This window comes from Artemia sp. Qi Xiang Cuo, chromosome 10 (genome assembly GCF_049724085.1).
Source record: "Artemia sp. Qi Xiang Cuo chromosome 10, ASM4972408v1, whole genome shotgun sequence".
Classification (NCBI taxonomy): domain Eukaryota; kingdom Metazoa; phylum Arthropoda; class Branchiopoda; order Anostraca; family Artemiidae; genus Artemia; species Artemia sp. Qi Xiang Cuo.
In genome coordinates this window covers 1,641,719-1,655,594 of record NC_142803.1, presented here as the reverse complement: position 1 = coordinate 1,655,594, position 13,876 = coordinate 1,641,719, and positions in this window count along the sequence as shown.

Genomic DNA, 13,876 nt, shown 5'->3' with positions numbered 1-13,876 from the left:
TGAATTGAACTCGAAGTCGGCGATAACTGAGCTTAGACCGGGAAAATATACTTGGCGCCTCGTTGTAAGTGATGAAAATGAAGCTACTGCTGTAGCTGATGCTATTAAATCTAAGGAACACTCGCTAAGCATACAGCTAAAAGTTCTAGTACATTGTAGACGTGCCCGTTTCATTTCTGACAGTGTTTCTGATGGTTAGTCGCAGAATTTGATAACTAACGGCACCGAAGTCTCTCGGATCTGCAAAACTAGGTCGTACAAGCTTCGGCTCTGTTACCAAGAGGACTTATGGGCAGCAATGTCCTCACGGGTGATAATCGAGTACGAGCGTATCAGTAGGTATAAGTTTAGCTCTCGTCCTCCTAGCTGCTCCAACTTCCAAGCTAACGGACATATTGACCAACACTATAAAGCTCTTACTCGCTGTTCGCGTTGTGCGCAGACAGGACATTCGAAAAAGCTGGAAACCACCTGTAACAAATCATGATGGGTTTGATGTGCAAGCACGCTGACAATCCTTGTTATAGAGACAAATTTTCTGTTGCACAGACGCTTGTGAATCCCCTCAACTGAGCACCACTCGCCGCGTGCCATCCTGGACTATTACTGGAGCCGGCTCAGTGACATTATACGTACCCCCAACTCTCTGTGAAACGAAGGACGTTCTCTGTCAACACGAGTGCCTTCTCATTGCCTACACTTGATTGTTGTTGAGAAAGACTACTTCTACTGTCTCACTAAGTCGTGCCGAGAGACACTCCGGGGGTCGTCGGCCGAGTGGAGGCGCCGCTATTCTTTCTAGAAACGTCCTCATGCCCGAACACTTTCGCAACAGTGACTATTTTACGGCAGTCAAAATTCAGAATTATGTGGTGGCCTGCATGTGGCCTACTACTTATGTTGTGTCCAGAATGATATACATGGCCAGCATGTATATTTTATAAAAAAACAAAATATTCTAAAGGTTTGGCGGTAGAGGGAGGGGGGACGAGAAAGCCCTAAAGAGATCCTGGTGTTTATTCTTTCACTTTCATAGTTCCTTCAAGATTGTGATAAAATATGATGAAGGTTTTCGTGTAGATTTTGATCTGTACTGCTATAAATGAGAACAACGTTGTCAACCCTTTTGGGTGAATTTATTATGGCTGGCTTAGTCAAAGCATTATGAAACTATACAAAAAGTAGAGTTCAAAGACTTTTATACAAAAAGTAGAGTTCAAAGACTTTTATACAAAAAGTAGAGTTCAAAGACTTTTTTAAATTACATAAAAAAAAATTTTGTAAAAGCAACACGTAATAAACTTTTTGTGTTTTTTTTCCGATTTATATTTTTTTTTTTTATAAAAAATAAAAAAAAAATATTTTTTATTTATTTTTATATAATAAAAATATATATTTTTAAAAAAAATAAATTACTTTTAAAGACATTAAAAGAAAAAACATTAGTAGAGGTAAACAAATATTATATGTTAATTGAAGCTTACAAAAACCATAAATTACCATTATATTACCATATAATGCGCTCCTAAACTATCTACACATTTAATAACGATTTGCGCTTTACTAAAATAGCTAACATTTAAATCATTTAGTTTTCAGTAAAGTAAAAATTATATGTTGTCTCTCCAATTCATGGAGTGTGTCAGCGCTACTCAGTTTAGTTGTATTACTGTTGCATCGCTTGCAACTCCTACATTACTTCCGGTTCATCACTTCTCAGTTGCCTTATAGTCAGGCCTTCAACTCTCCTCTAATTTTCAAAAATTGCTTTGGTCGACGGGTGCCTAGAACTCTTGGGCGTAGGGGTGCCACAGACTTGACTCCGGCTGGGTTGAGGCTGGGACAACTACTGTCTTAATGTCTTAAAATTTTGGTTTAGTGTAGCTTGCTACTTTTTTTTTGAAAAACTTCTTTATTGGAAAAATTTCTTAACATGTATAATAAGCCAAGCCCTTTTGTCAGTAAGCATAGGATGGTTCATAACGATGTCAATTTTGAACCAACTGAAATTACCATAGTAACAAATTAACAGTTGAAAGCCTGAACATGGAAATAGAACTGTTTTGGTAATACCAACCTATGAACAAACAGAAATTTCCAAATATATGTAAAATAGAAATATAAGAACAAATTAAAATTAGAAGCTCGTGAATTAAAAATTTTATACCTTTATTTAATTTGTTAAGTCTAGGTTTTTAACTTTCGAAAAATCCAAGGAGTACAATTATGGTTCATTTTCTTTTCCTCTTTCTTTAGTTCAGAAAAAAAAAGGTTTTTTTCTACTAGGCCATCTTTTTGCCTCACAGTATCTTAAAGAGATGTAATTCTTTTTTCATGTGCTTTGTCTTACATTTTACTTCTTTTGCATAAAGCAAGTCTTTAATGTTTAAAAGTTCAGGGTTAGTAGTTATTTTTATTGATAATACAGCTTGACTTTCCGCCAGACTCCAGTCTCAGGAAGAAGAAAGAAATAAAACAACCCCTGTAGATAAGCTCCCAAGATAGAGATTTTAGTATCCTTTGCAGACTGTCAAGTCAAGTGCTGTTATAATTAAATCTAGGTTAGTACCTCACTTGACTCTTTTTTTTATATATACATGTTAGGGGTCTACGGAGTAAGTTCAACAGTTCTCTCTATCTGTATGGTTTTATTACTATCTAATATAAGATTTGTTTATTTATTCTCATAATTAGTTAATATAAAAACAGTTTAAGCAACCATGCAACCTCAGACTTGCCAATTTCAATCACCTGTTAAATATTTTTTTTGGGGGGGGGGCCCTGATTCATATATAAAATTAACCACAGGATAACCACACTGCAACTCAGGCATATTGTAAAATAAAAAAATTCTTTGCCCTGGTGTAGGGGGACGGCCGGAGCGCCAAGAAAGTTCTAATGAGAGCCGGTTGTAAAGTATTTCACTGTCAGACGTCATTCAATATCGTGATGCATTATGATGAAGGTTTTCTTTTATACTTTGATATGTAGTTATTTAAATCAGAACAATGTTGTCAATACTTTTTGTGAATTTTTTATTTCGGGCTTATTGATATAATTATTAAACTAAAAAAAGTAGAGTTAAAAGACTTTTATACAAAAATTAGATTTCTAAGACTTTTAAATTACGCACCAAACCTTATTGTAAACTCAGAACGTGAATATAATATGTGTGTGTTGTTTTTTTTTCGTGGTAAAAAATTATGTATTATAAATACATAAAAAAAAATTTTTTTTCTTTATTTTTTTTTAATTATAAAATATATTTTAAAAAAAAAAAAATTAATATTAATGAATTTATTAGCACCACCAAGAAAATATTTAAACAAAAATTAGATTTTAATTGCAGCTTCAAACAGCAAAAAATTAAATGAATATAAACATACTCTGATCGCCTACACGATCTGACTTTTGACTATAGAGGTTATATTACATAAAAAAATTTACTAAGATATACAGAATATAAAAAATTAAACAAAGAAAATATTAAATTAATAATTTTTTTGTTTTATATAATTTTGTATTTATATTTTTTTATATGTATAAATAAAAAATTATTAAAATTAGGTTTATTTTTAAGGTAAAAGTTATTTATGTCAAAAAAAAAAAAAAATGTTTTTTTTAAGATATTCAATGTTTGTTCCGAAACTCACAGTTATTTTTGTCCCTTCTTTTTTAAATTTCTGTTTCATAACTATGATGTAATGTTAATCAATCAATTATTTATTTTTTAATATCTAAGAGGGAGTATTTTTTTTGATTTATAATAAACAGTCTATTGTTTAAAGACTAAAGTATCTTTACTAATGAATACATCCTAGTGCACAAGTCGCTTCTCTAACATTTTATTTCATTTATTTTCCTTGTCAGGCAAAGAAATAATGGTTATAATATAATCAATGTGTTTTAACAAATGTCTTCTTTTTTTTTATATATTCTTGTGTGTTTAACAAGAATTACTTTATAACTTTATAACCGACGTTAATTTTTTAATTATATATAATAACATAAGTTTTATAGTTTTTATTAATAAGGGTTAATAAAAAATATTTATACCCCATGAATCCTAAGCATTTACAATGTAACTCACATGGTAACAATTTTTTTTGGGGGGCCGCTGTTTTTTAGATACACTTCACCCCAGTAGTCCCTACATGGGCAGCATTAAACTTTAATTATAAAAAAAAAATCTGGTTACGCGGTTGGGGGGGATGGAGGGGGACGAGACCGCTATAAAGAGAGACTATTTTTTATTATTTAACTGTAATATGTAAATACATATCGGGATCCTTTATGTGGACTGGTTTATTATATACGTTTATATTTATTTCTTTTAATAAGACACATGTTTTAAACCCATTTACCAATTAATTTAATTTATTTAATTATCTGTCTAGCGAAATCACAGCCCGGGGACAGGGCCTGGTCAAGTCTGAGGGGAAAGAAGACCCTGGGGACGGTCTCACATGGGCGGCACGATTGTTTCACGCCTGATAATTTTTTAAACTGAATAACCCACAAAATTTTGTAACGTGGCGTTTGATTATCCTATTTATGTGTTGTTTTTTTTTCCGATGTTTCTTATTTTTTTTTATAAATAAATATAAAATAATATTCTTTATTGATATTTTTATTGTTAAAAAATATTTTTTAAAAAAAATTAAATTATTTTGAAATCATTTTGAAGCAAAACCAAGAAAAGATTTAAACAAATATTAGATTTTTATTGATGCATACAACAAAAATAAATTAAATTAATATTAAAATAAACTTCGCTCCTACCCTATCTAAATGTTGTCTATCGATGTGATCTGTACTAAATAAACTCTGCTTTAATGGCTGGAGTTTTCAGTAAATCGAACATGATGTGTTGTCGATATAATTTATGGAGTGTGTCAGCACGACTCAGTTTATTTGAATGACTTGTGCGTCTCGTTCATTTCCTAACGGACGACCTGATCATCAATGATCTGTTGCCTTCTCGTCGCATTGAAATAGAATCGACTGTTTTTTTTTTTCTCCACTACTTAATGAGGTCGACTGGTGACTATATCTCGATGGCGGCGGGTTGCACCATAATTAACGCATTCGGAGTTTCGGCTTGGAAGTCGACTGGAATTAATTTCTGCCCATGGTTGTTTATTTTTTCCTTATACTTTTTTTGAAAACTTATGTCATTTATAAAGTTTTTAAAATTTATCTTAACGCAAGTCATTTTGTCATTACGCATAGACTTGCATATAACACTCCAAATATTTAAAAATATTTACTGAAAATACTAACACAATAAAATTTGAAAGAATGACAAGCTAAATAGATATCTTTTTTTAATCCTAAATTATGAAAAACCACAAATTTAAGAATATACATAAAATATAAAGATTGGAAAAAAATTAAAATTAGAAAACCATGAATTAAAATTTTTGTTTATTTATATAAGCTTTTCAATATATTTTTTTTTATATCTAAATAAAAAAGAGAGCGGTTTGTAAATTTTATTTTCCTATATATTTATTTCAGAAAAAAAAAAATGTTGTTGTTCAAATATTCCCTTTTTGTTCAAAAAATCCCTTTAATTTGTTTCCATTATGTTTTAAATATCTTATTATTAAAAATTACTTAAGTTTAATAAATCAAGTATTGCAATTTTATTTTCCCCGGTTTTTGAGTTTTCGTGACTTGTAAGAAAGCTTTACTTGTAGCCGGAATCCAGGCTCTGGACTAAGAAAGAAATAAAAGTGCTTATGTAGTTAAGTTACAAAGTCCTAGATGTTAGGATCTTTTTAAGTCACAACAATAGATTGGCTAATGATCTCTCTGTAATGGCCACACTGTCTCTTTTTTTGATATTATGTTATATTTGTTTATTGAAATAATAAAAATTTTTTAAATAAATTGACTTTATTATTTCTTTATTAGTAATATAATTATGAAAATGTAAACACATTATATTTTAAATCAAATTATAAAACAAGTAGAGAATAAAGAATATGTAAAATTGAAGAACAAAAAAATAATTACACGAAACAATATATATCGATATGTTTTTTGTTATTTCTTGTCATTGATAACTTATTAGCTTTTATATAATAATAAAAATTGATTGTTGTAATTTATGGGCATTTGATTCAAAAATATTTTTTCCAAAAAATAAATTAATATTTATGACATTTAAAACAAGAACATGAGTAGAGGTAAATACAAATTATATGGTAATTCAACCATAAAAAAAATATAAATTAACATCAATTTAAAATAATCTGAGACCCTAAACGATCTCAAGGTTGAATCGTGATTTGCGCTTTAGAAAAGCAAGTCATATTTAAAGTATTTAGTTTTCAGTAAAGTGCACAGTATGTGTTGTGTCGATAATGAATTGAGGCTTTCATACCTACTCATTTTAGAATCAGGACGGGAGAGTCTCGATACTCTCTGACGGGCCTTGGTTCTCAGAACGGCTCCTGCTAAGTATAGAACGTTCTTAAAATAGAATGTACAGTGGTTTTTAGTAAAAAACTATTATGTTTTTAGTCTATTGCAGATAAATAGGTTTTGGTGGTGTGAGCACTACTACCATAATGAGGTTTGGTGATTGTTTAATAGAAGGTACTGCAGGTAGACAACTGGTTTTTTTGTGGAGATTTATAACATCTTTTTAAAAACGAATGAATTTTACATCTTTTTTGAAAAAATTCTTAATAAAATTAAATTGTTAATTACACGGATGATTGTGACTAATACGTTATGTATTTTATAAAAGGGTCTGAACAGTATAAAACAATAAAAGTTGATAGACTGACAATTTAAATAGAAGTATTTTTTTAATCTTAACTTATCTTTTTGACAATGAAAGAATAATTACAACTATTAATATATCTTTTGTGTTGATTAAATGTTTGTTAGTACTGATATCCATGGCTTTCATTTTGTGAGTAATTCCACTTTGTTTAGTTATCTTTAATTATTTTATCAGTCTTTCATTTAACCTTTTATATTAATTTTTTACGATATTGTTTATATATATATATATATATATATATATATATATATATATATATATATATATATATATATATATATATATATATATATATATATATATATTCCACTTTGTTTATTTATCTTTAATTATTTTATCAGTCTTTCATTTAACCTTTTATATTAATTTATTACGATATTGTTTATATATATATATATATATATATATATCTTCTATTATTAACTTCTATTATTATATATATATATATATATATATTGTAGCTATATATATATGTATATATATATATATATATATATATATATATATATATATCCTCCCTGACTACCGGCATAGATATAGGCATTGAAGACGTGTGATTTTTACATAACTAGTGTTAAAAAAATCGTAGATTTCAAAAATGACCTCAAAAAATTTTTCACTCCCTCCTCCTCTCCAAAATCCACTTTCCACTCCCATGGACATCGGTTCCAACGGAGTAACTCAGAGAGATAAATCGCTATATAACACTTTATTTTCATCGAGAAAAAGAAACGGTTTTCTGATTGTCTACTGGTGAAAACGAAAAGCAGTTTCCGTCACCAACAAGACACAGAAACACTTTACACTCAACATAACACCACTCGTCTTCATTGAGCAGCCAGGAAGGCGACACCTCTTCGTGTCCTTTAGGTTGTGGTATTTGGTTAAGTGAATGGCTGCTCTAACTCTCTCAGGCGGTAGTGGTCGGCGCTTAATGAAATTACCGGCCGAAAATATTTCATAATCGTTCTTTTCCTCACCATACTTCCTCGGTTTCGGCCGACAGTGATGGTACTATACACTATGAAAATGGTATAAGATAAGTTTGTTCAAGTTGGACTGTTATTTTTTTTTACGACCCTAAATCTCAATATAGCCATTTAAGCATGCAACATCAATAAAATTATGAAGGAATCTTACGGTCTATTTTCTAGTGCTGGAAGCTAATCGGTAATAACTGATCATACGGTCAGCCATGTCCACTCTATCCATGTACATATTGTAGTCGGCTACAGACCTTGGGCAAGAGATTGTGATTCTTTTCCCCTTGTTTTTGTCCCATCTTTCTGCTGTTGTCTCTTCTTCTACTGCCTTGCAATTTGAGCCTACTGTTCTAATTTTCGAGTCCAACCATTACGTAATGGCTAGCTTCCAATCTTCTCGCACAAATGCAACGCTTGACCCTCTCCTTTTCTTTTCCATTTCTTTCTCTGACTTCAGAGGTATGGTCTCTTTTCCAAATTAAATAAAAAAAACAAGTTTTTTAAACTGAAAGTAAGGAGCGACATTAAAACTTAAAACGAACAGAAATTATTCCGTGTATGAAAGGGGCTGTCCCCTCCTCAACGCTTCGCTCTTTAAGCTAAAGTTTTTGATTGTTTTAAAAAATATAGTTGTGAGACAGAGTCAAACTTTAGCGTAAAGAGCGAGGCGTTGAGGAGGGGACAGCCCCTTTCATATACGGAATAATTTCTGTTCGTTTTAAGTTTTAATGTCGCTCCTTACTTTCAGTTTAAAAAACTTGTTTTTTTTATTTAATTTCTGATCGTTTTTTAGTTAATGCAGCTTTTATTTGCATAAAAATTTTACTTTTCTTTTGCTAAATGGATGTCTTTACAAATTAACTTACGTAACTAACTTCTATATTCGTATATTTTTCTTCTGGCAAAAAATACAAAGTTGCAGATTTTTGCAGATATGAGCTTGAAACCTATGTAATAGGGTTTTCTGATACGCTGAATCTGACGGTGTGATTTTCATTAAAATTCTTTCACTTGTAGGGGATGTTTCCCCCTCTTTAAAAAATCGAGTAAATTTTCTCAGGCTCGTAGCCTTTGATGAGTAATACTAAACTTAATAAAATTTATATATTTAGGATCAGCATTATAAACACATTCTTTTGATACATTTATTGACATCAAAATTTCGTTTTTAAAAGTTTCGATTACTATTGAGCCGTATCGCTTGTTTTTTTATTGTTTTTTTATTACGTATATGTTATTACTTATATGAAGGGGTTCTCCCTTAGTCAATACCATGCTCTTTACGTTAAAAGTTAAAGAAATTTGATTCACAAACCCCTGAATCACAAAGGCCGTTTAATTAGAATAGATAGCTCTTTTGAAAGCACTAAAAAAAACTGTAGCGTAAAGAGCGAGGTATTGACTTGGGGGAGAACCTCACATACGTTATAATTTCTGTTCGTTTTAAGTTCTAATATTCCTTCTTACATTTCAGTTGAAAAAACTTGTTTTTTTTTATTTAATTTCTGATCGTTTCTTAAATAATGCTTGGAAATCCGGCGCCCCCTTCATAGAACTGTCCCTTACCCCAAACAAACATCCTCCACGAACAGATTCTCAAGAGTAACCACCTCCTCTAGCCCCCCCCCCCTCCAGACAAAATACTTCCTGAAAATGGTTGTATACGTCCCAATAACCAATAAATAAGGCGGGCAAGTCCGGCGCCCCCGTCCTGGCATGGTCCCGGGCCCCCGTAAACCGTCCTTCCTGACCAGATCCTACACCATAACCCCCGACACACACGGCGCGCCCACGCCGCCAAAACAAGACTCCTGAAACCGTCTGTATACTTCCAAATACCCAATACTATATGTTAACATTGGGTAAAGTTCATAACTTTTAGCCCTCCCTCTGGGAACTTCGGGGGATTAAGTCATCCCAAAAGACATAGTTAGCATATTTTTGACCATGCTGAACAAAATGGCTATCTCAAAATTTTGATCGGGTGACTTTGGAAAAAAATAAGCATGGGAGGGGGCCCAGTTGCCCTCCATTTTTTTTGGTCACTTAAAAAGGGCACTAGAACTTTTAATTTCCATTCCAATGAACCCTGTCAAGATATTCTAGGACCACTGGGTCGATACGATCACCCCTGGGGAAAAAAAAAAAAAAACAAACAAACAAACAAACAAACAAACAAATAAACACGCATCCGTGATCTTTCTTCTGGCAAAAAATGGAAAATTCCACATTTTTGTAGATAGGAGCTTGAAACCTCTGCAGTAGGGTTCTTTGATAGGCTAAATATGATGGTGTGATTTTCATTAAGGTTCTATCACTTTTAGGGGGTTTTTCCCCTTTTTTCGAAAATCAGCCAAATTTTCTCACGCGCGGAACTTTTGATGGGTAGGAATAAAATTGATGAAAATTATATATTTAAAATCAGCATTAAAATCTGATTCCTTTGATATATCTATTGGTATCAAAAACCCGTTTTCTAGAGTTTCGGTTACCATTGAGCCGGGTCGCTCCTTACGAGTTCGTTACCACGAACTGTTTGAAAATCTATTTCGCATGATTGTGCCAGATGCATTTATTTGCATTTCACACAGAAGGTTGAGTAGTTTTGTTGAGTTAAAAAATCGATCAAAGTACGGGCTAGATCCGGGTGGGAGAGTTTGAGATAGCCTGAGTACGATTCCAGCTGCGAGGCGATGGCATCGCATACTTTCAGGAAGCGTAGTGGCACACTGATGGATCTTAAAGTCAAGTATTAGGCCCTTCGGATTAGTGAAAACAAAGTTTTGAGACTGACGGGATTTGGCTTATTCGGTACATACTGCGTTAATGACGTTTTTCCGTAAAATGGGATAATCTGCTCATCAATTGAACAAATATTGTCCCTCATGAAAGAGAGGCAAACGGTACGGAAACATTGGATAATTTACTTCAATGATGATTATTTGGATTATTTGGGTTTAATTTTGCACCAATTACGGCTTGATGCAACGATGCTCATATTGCTTATGTTTGTTCAGCACTTGGGAGTTTAAAAAGTTTAAAAAGTAAAATTTCTTACGTACCTACAGTGCAGTGTATAATTGAGGTTTTTTTTTCTCGTCTTTTTAATTTGTTCGATGTGTTTTTTTTTTGTTTTTTTTTTGTGTGTGTGTGTGTTTTTTTGTTTTTCTTTTTTACTTATACTCCGTCTGTTGTACTTTTTTTTGACGCGTAATATAAAAATAATAATAATAACAATATATATATATATATATATATATATATATATATATTTATATATATATATATATATATATATATATATATATATATATATATATATATATATATATATATATATATATATATATATATATATATATATATATATATATATATATATATATATATATATATATATATATATATATATATATATATATATATATATATATATATATATATATATATATATATATATATATATATATATATATATATATATATATATATATATATATATATATATATATATATATATATATATATATATATATATATATATATATATATGTATATATCGTAGGTAGCACATTAGCGCTGCCTAAGTAAAGAACGATGTTGGCACAATGTATTTTTTTTTTTTTCGCATACCCGGGCACTTCGTATCGAAGGAGTTGTCGTAGAAACTTCGAATCGAGCTCATTCCAGTGGAAATTTGAGTGGCTAGCATCCCTTTTAATAGTCGAAACTGATTGGAGGAGAACTAGCCCCTCCCCTCACGCCATCATTCACCCCAAAACACATCCGATAAAAATTTTGAGATAGCCATTTTGTTCAGCGTAGTTGATTTCAAAATAGAAAATATGTTTTTGAGGAGGACACTCCCCCCCAACCCTCAAGGCAAGGGTTTTAAGTTGTGCCCTGTGGGCATATAAGAACGATGTTAGCACATTGTATTATTTTTTTCCCTTTAGAGCAGGGCACTTCGTATCGAAGAGGTTGTTGTAGAAACTTTAAAAAGGCCTCATTCAATTGGAAAGTGGAGTGGCTTTTGCCCTTTTTAATAGTAGAAAGTGATTTGAAGGCAACTAATACCCCTTCCACGCCCACGATTTCCCGAAACACATCCAATCAAAGTTTTGAGATAGCCATTTTGTTCAGCGTAGTTTATTTCTATATAGAAATTATGTTTTTGAGGAGGACACTCTCCCACAGCCTTCAGGGCAAGGGTTGTAAGTTATACCCTAGGAGCATATAAGGTTTTTATAGAAGGTGTTTTCGTAAAAACTTCAAAAAAGACTCATTTGATTGGATATTCAAAGGGCTACTGCCCTTTTTAATAGTCAAAAATGATTGGAGGGCAACCAGCCTCCTTCCACGCCCATTATTCCCCAAAACCCATCCAATCAATTTTGAGATAGTCATTTTGTTCAGCGTAGTTGATTTCCAAATAGAAAATATATTTTTGAGGAGGACACTCCCCCACAACCCTTGGGGCAAGGGTTTTAAGTTATGACCTGAGGGTATATAAGAACGATGTTGGCACAATTTATTATTTATTATTATTTTTTCTTTAAGAGCAGGGCACTTTGTATCGAAGAAGTTCTCGTACAAACTTCAAAATAGGCTCATTCAATTTGAAATTGGAGTGGCTTGTGCCCTTTTTAATAATAGAATCTGATTGGAAGGAAACTAACACCCCTTCCATGCCCACCCTTTCCCGAAACACATCCAATCAAAATATTGATTCAGCATAGTTGATTTCCAGATAGAAAGTATTTTTTTGAGGAGAACACTCCCCACAGCCTTCAGGGCAAGGGTTGTAAGTTATGCCGTGGGGGAATTTAAGGTTTTATAGAAGACGTTGTCGTAGGAACTTCAATAAAGGCTCATTCAATTAGAAATTCAAAGGGCTATTGCCCTTTTTAATAGTCAAAAGTGATTGGAGGGCAACCAATCCCCCTCTAACGCCCACCTTTTCACAAAACAAATCCAATCAAAATTTTGGGATAGCCATTTTAGTAAATGTAGTTTACAGTTCTTTAAATAAGGTCTTTAAGGATAACAAGCCCCTCACAGCCCTTAGGGCAAGGGTTGTAAGTAATACCCTGGGGGCATATAAGGTTTTTATTGAACACGTTGTCGTAGAAACTTATTTCGAAACTTCATTCGAAACAGTTCGATTAGAAATTGAAATGGCTAGTAACCTTTTTAATAGTCGAAAGTGATCGGAGGGCAACTAACCCCCCTCTCACGCCCACCTTTTTTCCAAACACATTCAATTAAAATTTTGAGATAGCCATTTTAGTCAACGTAGTTTTAAGTTCTGTAAATTAGGTCTTTGAGGATGAAAAACCCCTCACAGCCCTCAGGACAAGGCTTGTAAGTTATGCCCTTGGGGCATATAAGGTTTTTATAGCACGCGTTGTCGTAGAAACTTCAAAAAGGGCTTATTCAATTAGAAATTGAAAAGGCTAGTGCCCTTTTTAATAGTCAAAAATAATTGGAAGGAAACCCTTCCACGCTTACCATCTCCCAAACCACATCCAATCAAAATTTTGACATAGCCAATTTGTTCCACGCAGTTCAAAGTTCAGAAAATTATACCTATGAGCAAGACACTCCCATCCCCAGAGTCTTCGGGGCAAGGGTTATAAGTTGTGCCCTAGGGGCATATAAGTTTTTATTGAAATCTTTGTCGTAGAAACTTAAAAAAGGGCCTATTCGATTGGAAATTCAAAGAGCCTGTGCCCTTTTTAATAGTCTCGAAAGAGATTTGAGGTTAACTAACCCCCCTTCATCGCCCATCTTTTCACCAAAAACATCCCATCAAAATTTTTAGATAGGCATTTCTTTCAGCGTTGTTAATTTCCAGAGAGAAATTATATTTTTGAACAGGACACTCCCCCACAGCCCTTAGGGCAAGTGTTGTAAGGTATGCCCTGGGGTCATATAGGTTTTTATACAACCCTTTGTCGTAGAAACTTCAAAAAGGTTTCATTAGATTGGAAATTGAAATGGCTAGTACCCTTCTTAATAGTCGAAAGTGATTGGAAGGCAACTAACACCCCTTCCACACCCATTATTTTCCAAACATCTCCAATCAAAATTT